Source organism: Hippichthys cyanospilos, chromosome 10 (assembly GCF_059441005.1).
Source record: "Hippichthys cyanospilos isolate Australia breed blue-spotted pipefish chromosome 10, RoL_Hcya_1.0, whole genome shotgun sequence".
Taxonomy (NCBI): domain Eukaryota; kingdom Metazoa; phylum Chordata; class Actinopteri; order Syngnathiformes; family Syngnathidae; genus Hippichthys; species Hippichthys cyanospilos.
The window spans coordinates 23,032,834-23,050,000 of record NC_142378.1 but is presented as its reverse complement, the minus strand read 5'-3'; the positions used below and the strand labels follow the sequence as shown (position 1 = coordinate 23,050,000).

General features: G+C 39.0%; 1 protein-coding gene across 9 annotated transcripts in view; it reads left to right on the top strand.

Annotated features, from left to right (window-relative positions):
- rfc4 (replication factor C (activator 1) 4) overlaps positions 1–17,167 on the top strand; it is a 75,740-nt gene that overhangs the window by 46,159 nt on the left and 12,414 nt on the right. The window lies entirely within an intron of this gene.

The window sequence follows — 17,167 nt, the reverse complement described above, 5'->3', positions numbered from 1 at the left end:
AATGTGCACTTTTGGCCCGTTTTTGCTCATTTGCAGGTCCCGAACTGCTCCTTTTTTCTCCCAAACGCTTGACCCGATCGACTTCAAATTTGCAGTGAAGTTTTATCTGACTGTGAGGCACAATTGTTCAAATTTTTGTGATGATCCGCCATCAAATATGTTGGGGGCGGGGCTTTATATTATGCCTTTGATGATTACTTTGCCACATGTGAAACAAACCTTTATAACTCAGCTTTACAAGCTTGGAAAAATCTGAAAATTCACAGACACATGAAGACTCAAGCCCTTAACACAAGTGTTTAAAAAAATCTTCAATTGCTTATAAAGCCATCTAGTGGCAAACAAAAATGTCAGTCTGATGTCTCGCCAAAACGAACAAAGTTGCTGTGTTTGGTCCCAGATGGGCTTATCTTTTCTAAACTTCATATATTTGATGGGTTTCCAATGCGGAATACACCTATTAACGTATTTTTTGTTATAGTGCGAGCGCCACCTAGTGGCAGCCAAAAATATAGCATTTTTTAAACATTTTTATGTGTTTAGCTGAGCCCTTTGAAGTAATATCGCTGAAATTAAGTCTGAAAAGCCTCTAGACAGCCCTGCTGACCTCCACCAAATTTTACGAAGTTTCGATAATGGGTGTGGCCTCTACGGCCATTTTCATTCCGAATTTTTATCTGTCCAGTAAAAGTTGCTGTAATTTTACCCAGATGATCTGATCTTCTCACAATTTCACACATTGGATGAAAATATTCTCCTGAACATATCGACAAAAATATATTCCAGTTTAAAGCTAGCGCCACTTAGTGGCTGCAAAAAATGTCATTAGTCGAACGATTACAGTCAATCCTGTTTGGTTTGACCTACAGCTATGAAACTTTGTAGGCAAATGAAGGACTGCATGCCCTACAAAAAAGTCAATACAAGTGATGTGCTAGGATGTACAGAAAAATTGTTATGAATTTTTTTAATGTGCAGTTTTGTCCCATTCTTAGACATTAGCTGGTCTCAAACTAGTGCCTTTTTCTCTTAAATGATTCACCCCATTACCTTCAACTTTGGCATGAATCATTATCCAACTGAGGGGCACACATAGTCCAAATATCGTGAAGATCTCTTGACATAAAAGATGGGGGCGGAGCTTCAAATTATGTTTAATACTTCCTTTGCCAAGAGTAACAAAAATCTTAATAACTCAGCTATGACAGCTTCAAACCATCTGAAACTTTCCTGGGCCTTTAAAAGTAATGCAATAATACAGCTATGTGATAAACTTTCAAATCATTTACAGCGCCACCCAGTGGCGGACAAAAATATCATTTTTTATACTTTTATGTACTGTGAAATGCCTGTTTGACTAAATGAACTAAAAAATGGTCAGAAAAGCTATGACACATTGGAACATTAAGGTTCTCAACTTTTATGACTTTTCATTAAAGGGTGTGGCCTCTATGCAAACTCAAAGTCTGATGTCTCCCCAAAACGGTAAAAGTTGCTGTAATTGGACCTAGATGATCTGATGTTTGCAAAACTTCATATATGGGATGGGAGTCCAATGTGAAACACACCTACAAGCCTATTTTTTATCATAGTACGAGCGCCACCTAGTGGCAGCAAAAAATATAGCAAATCCTTAATGTTTTTATGTACTCTGCTGAGCCCCTTGAAGTGATATATCCCTTAAATGTTTTCTGAAAAGCCAGTGGCCATGCCTTATGCCCCCCACAAATCAGTACAATGTTTCGACAGTGGGTGTGGCCTATATGGCATTGAAAGTCACAAAATTTGAACAATAAAAGCTGCAGTAACTCCACACACATTGTCCCACCTTGTCTAAATTTTACATATTTGGTAATAGTCCTGCACTGAAGTGATCTACAACAAATTTTTCATCATTCATAGTCCTTGTTCATACCCCGACCTGTTCATACCCCAACGTGCACAGGTCTGCGAGGGCCCTTTATAGCTGCTTGCAGCTCTAGTTATTATTATTATTATTTACTGTGCAGCGCTTTTCCATTTTTGAGGGCCTAAACATGCACGAAAACTCACCAAAATTTGCACATTTGTCGGGCCCGGTGAAAAATTGGATAATTTTGTGTTTCCCAAAACAATGCAAAAAAAATGGCTCTGCAGCGCCACCTAAGGTTGAAAAAGTGCACCTGGTCCCGGCCCGTTTGACCTAGAGCTACGAAAATTTTTAGACATATGTAGGACCTAGAGACCTACAAAAAAGTCAGCGCGAGCCATGTGCTCAGATGTACAGAAAAAGAGTTATGAATTTTTGAATGTGCATTTTTGGCCCATTTTTGCACGTTTGCAGGTCCCAAACTGCTCCTTGTTTCTCCTAAACGCTTTACTCAATCACCTTCAAATTTGCTGTGGTCCATATTCACACATAGGGGCACAAGTGGGCAAAATTTGGTGCAGATCCGCTGACATATATGATAGGGGCGTGGCTTCAAATTATGTGTTCAATTTTTCCTTCGCCAAGAGTGACATAAACCTTAATAACTTTGTTGTACTAGCTTAAAAAAATCTAAAACTTCATAGACCCATGGAAACTTATGTCTTTAACACCTTTAAAAAAAGTTTTTTAAAATACCTACTAGCGCCGTCTAGTGGTTGATTAAAATGTCATTTTTTACACTTTCATGTATTGTGCTCAGTCTGTTTGAGTAAAACAAATGAAAATTGGTCAGAATATCATTAAGACATGGAATATTAAGGTTTTAAAATTTTACGACATTTCGATAATGGGCGTAGTCTGCACGCCACCTCAAAGTCAGATGACTCGCCAAAATGAAAAAAGTGGCTGTAATTGGCCCCAAAATGGCCTTATGAGTGGAAAATAGCCTCTCACTCCCGGCCCGTTTGACCTAGAGCTCCAAAAATTTGTAGCCTTATGTAGGACCTCGACCTCTACAAAAAAGTCAGCGCGAGCCATGTGCTCAGATGTACAGAAAGAGAGTTATGAATTTTTGAAGGTGCACCTTTAGCCCGTTTTTGCTCATTTGCAGGTCCCGAAATGCTCCTTTTTTCTCCCAAACGCTTGACCCGATCGACTTCAAATTTGCTGTGATGTTTTATCTGACTCTGAGGCACAATTGTTCAAATTTTCGTGACGATCCGCAATCAAATATGGTGGGGGCGGGCCTTCATATTATGCCTTTGATGATTACTTTTCCACATGTGAAACAAATCTTTATAACTCAGCTTTACAAGCTTGGAAAAATCTGAAACTTAACAGACACAGGGAGACTCAAGCCCTTAACACAAGTGTTTAAAAAAATCTTCAATTGCTTATAAGGCCATCTAGTGGCAAACAAAAATGTCAGTCTGATGTCTCGCCAAAACGAACAAAGTTGCTGTGTTTGGTCCCAGATGGTCTTATCTTTTCTAAACTTCATATATTTGATGGGTTTCCAATGCGGAATACACCTATCAATGTATTTTTTGTTATAGTGCGAGCGCCACCTAGTGGCAGCCAAAAATATAACATTTTTTAAACGTTTTTAAGTGTTTAGCTGAGCCTTTTGAAGTAATATCGCTGAAATTAAGTCTGAAAAGCCTCTAAACAGCCTTGATGACCTCCACCAAATTTTACGAAGTTTCGATAATGGGCGTGGCCTCTACGACCATTTTCATTCCGAAGCTTTATCTGTCCAGTAAAAGTTGCTGTAACTTGACCCAGATGATCTGATCTTCTCACAATTTCACACATTGGATAAAAATATTCTCCTGAACATATCGACAAAAATATATTCCAGTTTAAAGCTAGCGCCACCTAGTGGCTGCAAAAAATGTCATTGGTCGAAAGATTACAGTCAATCCTGTTTGGTTTGACCTACAGCTATGAAACTTTGTAGGCAAATGAAGGACTGCAAGACCTACAAAAAAGTCAATAGAAGTGATGTGCTAGGATGTACAGAAAAATTGTTATGAATTTTTTTAATTAAAGTTTTGTTCCATTCTTAGACATTAGCTTGTCTCAAACTAGTGCCTTTTTCTCTTAAATGATTCACCCCATTACCTTCAACTTTGGCATGAATCATTATCCAACTGAGGGGCACACATAGTCCAAATATCGTGAAGATCTCTTGACATAAAAGATGGGGGCGGAGCTTCCAATTATGTTTAATACTTCCTTTGCCAAGAGTGACAAAAATCTTAATAACTCAGCTATGACAGCTTCAAACCATCTGAAACTTTCCTGGGCCTTTAAAAGTAATGCAATAATACAGCTATGTGATAAACTTTCAAATCATTTACAGCGCCACCCAGTGGCGGACAAAAATCTTATTTTTTATACTTTTATGTACTGTGAAATGCCTGTTTGACTAAATGAACTAAAAAATGGTCAGAAAAGCTATGACACATTGGAACATTAAGGTTCTCAACTTTTATGACTTTTCATTAAAGGGCGTGGCCTCTATGCCAACTCAAAATCCGATGTCTCGCGAAAACGGTAAAAGTTGCTGTAATTGGACCTAGACCATCATATATTTTTAAAACTTCATATATGGGATGGGAGTCCAATGTGAAACACACCTACAGGCCTATTTTTTAATCATAGTACGAGCGCCACCTAGTGGCAGCAAAAAATATAGCAAATCCTTAATGTTTTTATGTACTCTGCTGAGCCCCTTGAAGTGACATCCCTTAAATGTTTTTTGAAAAGCCAGTGGCCATGCCTTATGCCCTCTGCAAATCAGTACGATGTTTCGACAGTGAATGTGGCCTATATCGCATTGAAAGTCACAAAATTGGAACAATAAAAGCTGCAGTAACTCCACCCACATTGTCCCACCTTGTCTAAATTTTACATATTTGGTAAGAGTCCTGCACTGAAGTCATCTACAACTACTTTTTCATCGTTCATAGTCCTTGTTCATACCCCGACCTGTTAATACCCCAACGTGCACAGGTCTGCGAGGGCCCTTTATAGCTGCTTGCAGCTCTAGTTATTATTATTATTATTTACTGTGCAGCGCTTTTCCATTTTTGAGGGCCTAAACATGCACGAAAAGTCACCAAAATTTGCACATTTGTCGGGCCCGGTGAAAAATTGGATATTTTTGTGTTTCCCAAAACAATGCAAAAAAAATGGCTCTGCAGCGCCACCTAAGGTTGAAAAAGTGCACCTGGTCCCGGCCCGTTTGACCTAGAGCTACGAAAATTTTTAGGCATATGTAGGACCTAGAGACCTACAAAAAAGTCAGCGCGAGCCATGTGCTCAGATGTACAGAAAAAGAGTTATGAATTTTTGAATGTGCATTTTTGGCCCATTTTTGCACGTTTGCAGGTCCCAAACTGCTCCTTGTTTCTCCTAAACGCTTTACTCAATCACCTTCAAATTTGCTGTGGTCCATATTCACACATAGGGGCACAAGTGGGCAAAATTTGGTGCAGATCCGCTGACATATATGATAGGGGCGTGGCTTCAAATTATGTGTTCAATTTTTCCTTCGCCAAGAGGGACAAAATCCTTAATAACTTTGATGTACTAGCTTCAAAAAATCTAAAACTTCATAGACACATGGAAACTTATGTCTTTAACACCTTTTAAAAAAAGTTTTTTTAAATACCTACTAGCGCCGCCTAGTGGCTGATTAAAATGTCATTTTTTACACTTTCATGTATTGTGCTCAGTCTGTTTGAGTAAAACAAATGAAAATTAGTCAGAATATCATTAAGACATGGAATATTAAGGTTTTAAAATTTTACGACTTTTCGATAATGGGCGTAGTCTGCACGCCACCTCAAAGTCAGATGACTCGCCAAAACGAAAAAAGTGGCTGTAATTGGCCCCAAAATGGCCTTATGAGTGGAAAATAGCCTCTCACTCCCGGCCCGTTTGACCTAGAGCTCCAAAAATTTGTAGCCTTATGTAGGACCTCAAGCCCTACAAAAAAGTCAGCGCGAGCCATGTGCTCAGATGTACAGAAAGAGAGTTATGAATTTTTGAATGTGCACTTTTGGCCCGTTTTTGCTCATTTGCAGGTCCCGAACTGCTCCTTTTTTCTCCCAAACGCTTGACCCGATCGACTTCAAATTTGCTGTGATGTTTTATCTGACTGTGAGGCACAATTGTTCAAATTTTTGTGATGATCCGCCATCAAATATGTTGGGGGCGGGGCTTTATATTATGCCTTTGATGATTACTTTGCCACATGTGAAACAAACCTTTATAACTCAGCTTTACAAGCTTAGAAAAATCTGAAACTTCACAGACACATGGAGACTCAAGCCCTTAACACATGTGTTTAAAAAAATCTTCAATTGCTTATAAGGCCACCTAGTGGCAAACAAAAATGTCAGTCTGATTTCTCGCGAAAACGAACAAAGTTGCTGTATTTGGACCCAGATGCTCTTATCTTTTCTAAACATTACATATTTGATGGATTTCCAATGCGGAATACACCTATCAACTTATTTTTGCTATAGTGTGAGCGCCACCTAGTGGCAGGCAAAAATATAGCATTTTTTAAACGTTTTTATGTGTTTAGCTGAGCCCTTTGAAGTAATATCGCTGAAATTAAGTCTGAAAAGCCTCTAGACAGCCTTGCTGACCTCCACCAAATTTTACGAAGTTTCAATAATGGGCGTGGCCTCTATGACCATTTTCATTCCGAAGCTTTATCTGTCCAGTAAAAGTTGCTGTAATTTGACCCAGATGATCTGATCTTCTCACAATTTCACACATTGGATAAAAATATTCTCCTGAATATAGCGACAAAAATATATTCCAGTTTAAAGCTAGCGCCACCTAGTGGCTGCAAAAAAAGTCATTAGTCGAAAGATTACAGTCAATCCTGTTTGGTTTGACCGACAGCTATGAAACTTTGTAGGCTAATGGAGGACTGTAAGACCTACAAAAATGTCAATAGAAGTGATTTGCTAGGATGTACAGAAAAATTGTTATGAATTTTTTTAATGTGCAGTTTTGTCCCATTCTTAGACATTAGCTGGTCTCAAACTAGTGCCTTTTTCTCTTGAACGATTCACCCCATTACCTTCAACTTTGGCATGAATCATTATCCAACTGAGGGGCACACATAGTCTAAATATCGTGAAGATCTCTCGACATAAAAGATGGGGGCGGAGCTTCAAATTATGTTTAATACTTCCTTTGCCAAGAGTGACAAAAATCTTAATAACTCAGCTATGACAGCTTTAAACCACCTGAAACTTTCCTGGGACTTTAAAAGTCATGCAATAATACAGCTATGTGATAAACTTTCAAATCATTTACAGCGCCACCCAGTGGCGGACAAAAATCAATTTTTTTTTACTTTTATGTACTGTGAAATGCCTGTTTGACTAAATGAACTCAAAAATGGTCAGAAAAGCTATGACACATTGGAACATTAAGGTTCTCAACTTTTATGACTTTTCATTAAAGGGCGTGGCCTCTATGCCAACTCAAAATCTGATGTCTCGCGCGAAAACGGTAAAAGTTGCTGTAATTGGACCTAGACGATCTGATATTTTTAAAACTTCATATATGGTATGGGAGTCCAATGTGAAACACACCTACAGGCCTATTTTTTTATCATAGTACGAGCGCCACCTAGTGGCAGCAAAAACTATAGCAAATCCTTAACGTTTTATGTGCTGAGCCCCTTGAAGTGATATCCCTTAAATGTTTTCTGTATGGCTGCAAAAAATGTCATTAGTCGAAAGATTACAGTCAATCCTGTTTGGTTTGACCTACAGCTATGAAACTTTGTAGGCAAATGAAGGACTGTAAGACCTACAAAAAAGTCAATAGAAGTGATGTGCTAGGATGTACAGAAAAATTATGTGCAGTTTTGTCCCATTCTTAGACATTAGCTGGTCTCAAACTAGTGCCTTTTTCTCTTAAACGATTCACGCCATTACCTTCAACTTTGGCATGAATCATTATCCAACTGAGGGGCACACATAGTCCAAATATCGTGAAGATCTCGACATAAAAAATTGGGGCGGAGTTTCAAATTATGTTTAATACTTCCTTCGCCAAGAGTGACAAAAATATTATTAACTCAGCTATGACAGCTTCAAACCATCTGAAACTTTCCTGGGCCTTTAAAAGTCATGCAATAATACAGCTATGTGATAAACTTTCAAATCATTTACAGCGCCACCCAGTGGCGGACAAAAATCTCATTTTTTATACTTTTATGTACTCTGAAATGCCTGTTTGACTAAATGAACTCAAAAATGGTCAGAAAAGCTATGACACATTGGAACATTAAGGTTCTCAACTTTTATGACTTTTCATTTAAGGGCGTGGCCTCTATGCAAACTCAAAATCTGATGTCTCCCCAAAACGGTAAAAGTTGCTGTAATTGGACCTAGATGATCTGATGTTTGCAAAACTTCATATATGGGATGGGAGTCCAATGTGAAACACACCTACAAGCCTATTTTTTATCATAGTACGAGTGCCACCTAGTGGCAGCAAAAAACATAGCAAATCCTTAATGTTTTTATGTACTCTGCTGAGCCCCTTGAAGTGATATCCCTTAAATGTTTTCTGAAAAGCCAGTGGCCATGCCTTATGCCCCCCACAAATCAGTACAATGTTTCGACAGTGGGTGTGGCCTATATGGCATTGAAAGTCACAAAATTGGAACAATAAAAGCTGCAGTAACTCCACCCACATTGTCCCACCTTGTCTAAATTTTACATATTTGGTAATAGTCCTGCACTGAAGTGATCTACAACAAATTTTTCATCATTCATAGTCCTTGTTCATACCCCGACCTGTTCATACCCCAACGTGCACAGGTCTGCGAGGGCCCTTTATAGCTGCTTGCAGCTCTAGTTATTATTATTATTATTTACTGTGCAGCGCTTTTCCATTTTTGAGGGCCTAAACATGCACGAAAAGTCACCAAAATTTGCACATTTGTCGGGCCCGGTGAAAAATTGGATATTTTTGTGTTTCCCAAAACAATGCAAAAAAAATGGCTCTGCAGCGCCACCTAAGGTCGAAAAAGTGCACCTGGTCCCGGCCCGTTTGACCTAGAGCTACGAAAATTTTTTGGCATATGTAGGACCTAGAGACCTACAAAAAAGTCAGCGCGAGCCATGTGCTCAGATGTACAGAAAAAGAGTTATGAATTTTTGAATGTGCATTTTTGGCCCATTTTTGCACGTTTGTAGGTCCCAAACTGCTCCTTGTTTCTCCTAAACGCTTTACTCAATCACCTTCAAATTTGCTGTGGTCCATATTCACACATAGAGCCACAAGTGGGCGAAATTTGGTGCAGATCCGCTGACATATATGATAGGGGCGTGGCTTCAAATTATGTGTTCAATTTTTCCTTCGCCAAGAGGGACAAAAACCTTAATAACTTTGATGTACTAGCTTAAAAAAATCTAAAACTTCATAGACACATGAAAACTTATGTGTTTAACACATTTGAAAAAAGTTTTTTTCAATACCTACTAGCGCCGCCTAGTGGTTGATTAAAATGTCATTTTTTACAGTTTCATGTATTGTGCTCAGTCTGTTTGAGTAAAACAAATGAAAATTGGTCAGAATATCATTAAGACATGGAATATTAAGATTTTAAAATTTTATGACTTTTGGATAATGGGCGTGGTCTGCACGCCACTTCAAAGTCAGATGACTCGCCAAAACGAAAAAAGTGGCTGTAATTGGCTCCAAAATGGCCTTATGAGTGGAAAATAGCCTCTTACTCCCGGCCCATTTGACCTAGAGCTACAAAAGTTTGTAGCCTTATGTAGGACCTCGAGCCCTACAAAAAAGTCAGCGCGAGCCATATGCTCAGATGTACAGAAAGAGAGTTATGAATTTTTGAATGTGCACTTTTGGCCCGTTTTTGCTCATTTGCAGGTCCCGAACTGCTCCTTTTTTCTCCCAGACGCTTGACCCGATTGACTTCAAATTTGCTGTGATGTTTTATCTGACTGTGAGGCACAATTGTTCAAATTTTCGTGATGATCCGCCATCAAATATGTTGGGGGCGGGGCTTCATATTATGCCTTTGATGATTACTTTGCCACATGTGAAACAAACCTTTATAACTCAGCTTTACAAGCTTAGAAAAATCTGAAACTTCACATACACATGAAGACTTAAGCCCTTAACACAAGTGTTTAAAAAAATCTTCAATTGCTTATAAGGCCATCTAGTGGCAAACAAAAATGTCAGTCTGATGTCTCGCCAAAACGAAAAAAGTTGCTGTGTTTGGTCCCAGATGGTCTTATCTTTTCTAAATTTCATATATTTGATGGGTTTCCAATGCGGAATACACCTATCAACGTATTTTTTGTTATAGTGCGAGCGCCACCTAGTGGCAGCCAAAAATATAGCATTTTTTAAACGTTTTTATGTGTTTAGCTGAGCCCTTGGAAGTAATATCGCTGAAATTAAGTCTGCAAAGTTTCTAGACAGCCTTGCTGACCTCCACCAAATTTTACAAAGTTTCGATAATGGGCGTGGCCTCTACGACCATTTTCAATCCGAAGCTTTTTCTGTCCAGTAAAAGTTGCTGTAATTTGACCCAGATGATCTGATCTTCTCACAATTTCACACATTGGATGAAAATATTCTCCTGAACATATCGACAAAAAAATATTCCAGTTTAAAGCTAGCGCCACCTACTGGCTGCAAAAAATGTCATTAGTCGAAAGATTACAGTCAATCCTGTTTGGTTTGACCTAGAGCTATGAAACTTTGTAGGCAAATGAAGGACTGCAAGACCTACAAAAAAGTCAATAGAAGTGATGTGCTCGGATGTACAGAAAAATTGTTATGATTTTTTTTAATGTGCAGTTTTGTCCCATTCTTAGACATTAGTTGGTCTCAAACTAGTGCCTTTTTCTCTTAAACAATTCACCCCATTACCTTCAACTTTGGCATGAATCATTATCCAACTGAGGGGCACACATAGTCCAAATATCGTGAAGATCTCGACATAAAAAATTGGGGCGGAGCTTCAAATTATGTTTAATACTTCCTTCGCCAAGAGTGACAAAAATATTATTAACTCAGCTATGACAGCTTCAAACCATCTGAAACTTTCCTGGGCCTTTAAAAGTCATGCAATAATACAGCTATGTGATAAACTTTCAAATCATTTACAGCGCCACCCAGTGGCGGACAAAAATCTCATTTTTTATACTTTTATGTACTCTGAAATGCCTGTTTGACTAAATGAACTCAAAAATGGTCAGAAAAGCTATGACACATTGGAACATTAAGGTTCTCAACTATATGACTTTTCATTAAAGGGCGTGGCCTCTATGCAAACTCAAAGTCTGATGTCTCGCCAAAACGGTAAAAGTTGCTGTAATTGGACCTAGATGATCTGATGTGTGCAAAACTTCATATATGGGATGGGAGTCCAATGTGAAACACACCTACAAGCCTATTTTTATCATAGTACGAGCGCCACCTAATGGCAGCAAAAAATATAGCAAATCCTTAATGTTTTTATGTACTCTGCTGAGCCCCTTGAAGTGATATCCCTTAAATGTTTTCTGAAAAGCCAGTGGCCATGCCTTATGCCCTCCACAAATCAGTACGATGTTTCGACAGTGGCTGTGGCCTATATGGCATTGAAAGTCACAAAATTGGAACAATAAAAGCTGCAGTAACTCCACCCACATTGTCCCACCTTGTCTAAATTTTACATATTTGGAAAGAGTCCTGCAATGAAGTGATATACAACTACTATTTCATCGTTCATAGTCCTTGTTCATACCCCGACCTGTTCATACCTCAACGTGCACAGGTCTGCGAGGGCCCTTTATAGCTGCTTGCAGCTCTAGTTAGGGCCCGAGCAGCTACCGCTGCGAGAGCCCTCTTGTTTTTCTCCAGATTATTATTAGGGCCCGAGCAGCTACCGCTGCGAGAGCCCTCTTGTTTTTCTCCAGATTATTATTATTATTATTATTATTATTATTTACTGTGCAGCGCTTTTCCATTTTTGAGGGCCTAAACATGCACGAAAAGGCACCAAAATTTGCACATTTGTCGGGCCCGGTGAAAAATTGGATATTTTTTTGTTTCCAAAAAAAATGCAAAAAAAATGGCTCTGCAGCGCCACCTAAGGTCGAAAAAGTGCACCTGGTCCCGGCCCGTTTGACCTAGAGCTACGAAAATTTTTAGGCATATGTAGGACCTAGAGACCTACAAAAAAGTCAGCGTGAGCCATGTGCTCAGATGTACAGAAAAAGAGTTATGAATTTTTGAATGTGCATTTTTGGCCCATTTTTGCACGTTTGCAGGTCCCAAACTGCTCCTTGTTTCTCCTAAACGCTTTACTCAATCGCCTTCAAATTTGCTGTGGTCCATATTCACACATAGGGGCACAACTGGGCAAAATTTGGTGCAGATCCGCTGACATATATGATAGGGGCGTGGCTTCAAATTATGTGTTCAATTATGTGCACGTTGGGGTATGAACAGGCCGGGGTATGAACAAGGAGTATGAACGATGAAAACTTAGTTGTAGATGACTTCAGTGCAGGACTCTTACCAAATATGTAAACTTTAGACAAGGTGGGACAATTTTGGTTGAGTTACTGCAGCTTTTATTGTTACAGTTTTGTGACTCTCAATGCCGTATGGGCCACACCCACTGTGGAAACATCGTACTCAATTGTGGAGGGCATAAGGCATGGCCACTGGCTTTTCAGAAAACATTTAAGGGATATCACTTCAAGGGGCTCAGCAGAGTACATAAAAACGTTAAGGATTTGCTATATTTTTTGCTGCCACTAGGTGGCGCTCGTACTATGATAAAAAATAGGCTTGTAGGTGTGTTTCACATTGGACTCCCATCCCATATAAAAGTTTTAAAAATATCAGATCGTCTAGGTCCAATTACAGCAACTTTTACCGTTTTCGCGAGACATCGAATTTTGAGTTGGCATAGAGGCCACGCCGTTTATTGAAAAGTCATAAAAGTTGAGAACCTTAATGTTCCAATGTGTCATAGCTTTTCTGACCATTTTTGAGTTCATTTAGTCAAACAGGCATTTCACAGTACATAAAAGTATAAAAAATGAGATTTTAGTCCACCACTGGGTGGCGCTGTAAATGATTTGAAAGTTTATCACATAGCTGTATTATTGCATGACTTTTAAAGTCCCAGGAAAGTTTCAGATGTTTTGAAGCAGTCATAGCTGAGTTATTAAGATTTTTGTCACTCATGGCGAAGGAAGTATTAAACATAATTTGAAGCTCCGCCCGCATCTTTTATGTCAAGAGATCTTCACGATATTTGGACTATGTGTGCCCCTCAGTTGGATAATGATTCATGCCAAAGTTGAAGGAAATGGGGTGACTCGTTTAAGAGAAAAAGGCACTAGTTTGAGACCAGCTAATGTCTAAGAATGGGACAAAACTGCACATTAAAAAAATTCATAACAATTTTTCTGTACATCCTAGCACATCACTTCTATTGAAATTTTTGTAGGTCTTCCAGTCCTTCATTAGCCTACAAAGTTTCATAGCTGTAGGTCAAACCAAACAGGATTGACTGTAATCTTTCGACTAATGACATTTTTTGCAGCCACTAGGTGGCGCTAGCTTTAAACTGGAATATATTTTCGTCGCTATGTTCAGGAGAATATTTTTATCCAATGTGTGAAATTGTGAGAAGATCAGATCATCTGGGTCAAATTACAGCAACTTTTCCTGGACAGATAAAGCTTCGGAATGAAAATGGTCATAGAGGCCACGCCCATAATCGAAACTTCGTAAAATTTGGTGGAGGTCAGCAAGGCTATCTAGAGGCTTGTCAGACTTAATTTCAGTGATATTACTTCAAAGGGCTCAGCTAAACACATAAAAACGTTTTAAAAATGCTATATTTTTGGCTGCCACTAGGTGGCGCTCGCACTATAACAAAAAATACGTTGATAGGTGTATTCCGCATTGGAAACCCATCAATTATATTAAGTTTAGACAAGATAAGACCATCTGGGACCAAACACAGCAACTTTGTTTGTTTTGGCGAGACATCAGACTGACATTTTTGTTTGCCACTAGATGGCCTTATAAGCAATTGAAGATCTTTTGAAACACATGTGTTAAGGGCTTAAGTCTTCATGTGTGTGTGAAGTTTCAGATTTTTCCAAGCTTGTAAAGCTGAGTTATAAAGGTTTGTTTCACATGTGGCAAAGTAAACGTCAAAGGCATAATTTGAAGCCCCGCCCCCAACATATTTGATGGCGGATCGTCACAAAAATTTGAACAATTGTTCCTCACAGTCAGATAAAACATCACAGCAAATTTGAAGTCGATCGGGTCAAGCATTTGGGAGAAAAAAGGAGCAGTTCGGGACCTGCAAATGAGCAAAAACGGGCCAAAAGTGCACATTCAAAAATTCATAACTCTCTTTCTGTACATCTGAGCATATGGCTCGCGCTGACTTTTTTGTAGGGCTCGAGGTCCTACATAAGGCTACAAATTTTTGGAGCTCTAGGTCAAACGGGCCGGGAGTGAGAGGCTATTTTCCACTCATAAGGCCATTTTGGGGCTAATTACAGCCACTTTTTTCGTTTTGGCGAGTCATCTGACTTTGAGGTGGCGTGCAGACTACGCCCATTATCGAAAAGTTGTAAAATTTTAAAAGCTTAATATTCCATATCTTAATGATATTCTGACCAATTTTCATTTGTTTTACTCAAACAGACTGAGCACAATACATGAAAGTGTAAAAAATGACATTTTAATCAACCACTAGGCGGCGCTAGTAGGTATTAAAAAAAAATTTTTTTCAAAGGTGTTAAAGACATAAGTTTCCATGTGTCTATGAAGTTTGAGATTTTTTTAAGCTAGTACATCAAAGTTATTAAGGTTTTTGTCCCTCTTGGCGAAGGAAAAATTGAACACATAATTTGAAGCCACGCCCCTATCATATATGTCAGCGGATCTGCACGAAATTTTGCCCAGTTGTGCCCCTATGTGTGAATATGGACCACAGCAAATTTGATGGCGATTGAGTAAAGCGTTTAGGAGAAACAAGGAGCAGTTTGGGACCTGCAAACGTGCAAAAATGGGCCAAAAATGCCCATTCAAAAATTCATAACTCTTTTTCTGTACATCTGAGCACATGGCTCGCGCTGACTTTTTTGTAGGTCTCTAGGTCCTACATATGCCTAAAAATTTTCGTAGCTCTAGGTCAAACGGGCCGGAACCAAGTGCACTTTTTCGACCTTAGGTGGCGCTGCAGAGCCATTTTTTTTGCATTGTTTTAGGAAACACAAAAATCTCAAATTTTTCACCGGGCCCGACAAATGTGCAAATTTTGGTGACTTTTCGTGCATGTTTAGGCCCTCAAAAATGGAAAAGCGCTGCACAGTAAATAATAATAATAACTAGAGCTGCAAGCAGCTATAAAGGGCCCTCGCAGACCTGTGCACGTTGGGGTATGAACAGGTCGGGGTATGAACAAGGACTATGAACGATGAAATAGTAGTTGTAGATGACTTCAGTGCAGGACTCTTACCAAATATGTAAAATTTAGACAAGGTGGGACAATGTGGGTGGAGTTACTGCAGCTTTTATTGTTCCAATTTTGTGACTTTCAATGCCATATAGGCCACAGCCACTGTCGAAACATCGTACTGATTTGTGGAGGGCATAAGGCATGGCCACTGGCTTTTCAGAAAACATTTAAGGGATATCACTTCAAGGGGCTCAGCAGAGTACATAAAAACATTAGGGATTTGCTATATTTTTTGCTGCCACTAGGTGGCGCTCGTACTATGACTAAAAAATAGGCTTGTAGGTGTGTTTCACATTGGACACCCATCCCATATACGAAGTTTTAAAAATATCAGATCGTCTAGGTCCAATTACAGCAACTTTTACCGTTTTCGCGAGACATCGGATTTAGAGTTGGCATAGAGGCCACGCCCTTTAATGAAAAGTCATAAAAGTTGAGAACCTTAATATTCCAATGTGTCATAGATTTTCTGACCATTTTTGAGTTCATTTAGTCAAACAGGCATTTCACAGTACATAAAAGTATAAAAAATGAGATTTTTGTCCGCCACTGGGTGGCGCTGTAAATGATTTGAAAGTTTATCACATAGCTGTATTATTGCATGACTTTTAAAGTCCCAGGAAAGTTTCAGATGGTGTGAAGCTGTCATAGCTGAGTTATTAAGATTTTTGTCACTCTTGGCGAAGGAAGTATTAAACATAATTTGAAGCTCCGCCCCCATCTTTTCTGTCAAGAGATCTTCACAATATTTGGACTATGTGTGCCCCTCAGTTGGATAATGATTCATGCCAAAGTTGAAGGTAATGGGGTGAATCGTTTAAGAGAAAAAGGCACTAGTTTGAGACCAGCTAATGTCTAAGAATGGGACAAAACTGCACATTAAAAAAATTCATAACAATTTTTCTGTACATCCTAGCACATCACTTCTATGGACTTTTTTGTAGGTCTTACAGTCCTTCATTTGTCTACAAAGTGTCATAGCTGTAGGTCAAACCAAACAGGATTGACTGTAATCTTTTGACTAATGACATTGTTTGCAGCCACTAGGTGGCGCTAGCTTTAAACTGGAATATATTTTTGTCGATATGTTCAGGAGAATATTTTCATCCAATGTGTGAAATTGTGAGAAGATCAGATCATCTGGGTCAAATTACAACAACTTTTACTGGACAGATAAAGCTTCGGAATGAAAATGGTCGTAGAGACCACGCCCATTATCAAAACTTCGTAAAATTTGGTGGAGGTCAGCGGGGCTGTCTAGAGGCTTTGCAGACCTAATTTCAGCGATATTACTTCAAAGGGCTCAGCTGAACACATAAAAACTTTTAAAAAATGCTATATTTTTGGCTGCCACTAGGTGGCGCTCGCACTATAACAAAAAATACGTTGATAGGTGTATTCCGCATTGGAAACCCATCAAATAAATGAAGTTTAGACAAGATAAGACCATCCGGGACCAAACACAGCAACTTTGTTCGTTTTGGCGAGACATCAGACTGACATTTTTGTTTGCCACTAGATGGCCTTATAAGCAAGTGAAGATTTTTTTAAACACTTGTGTTAAGGGCTTGAGTCTCCATGTGTCTGTGAAGTTTCAGATTTTTCCAAGCTTAGAAAGCTGAGTTATAAAGGTTTGTTTCACATGTGGCAAAGTAATCATCAAAGGCATAATATAAAGCCCCGCCCCC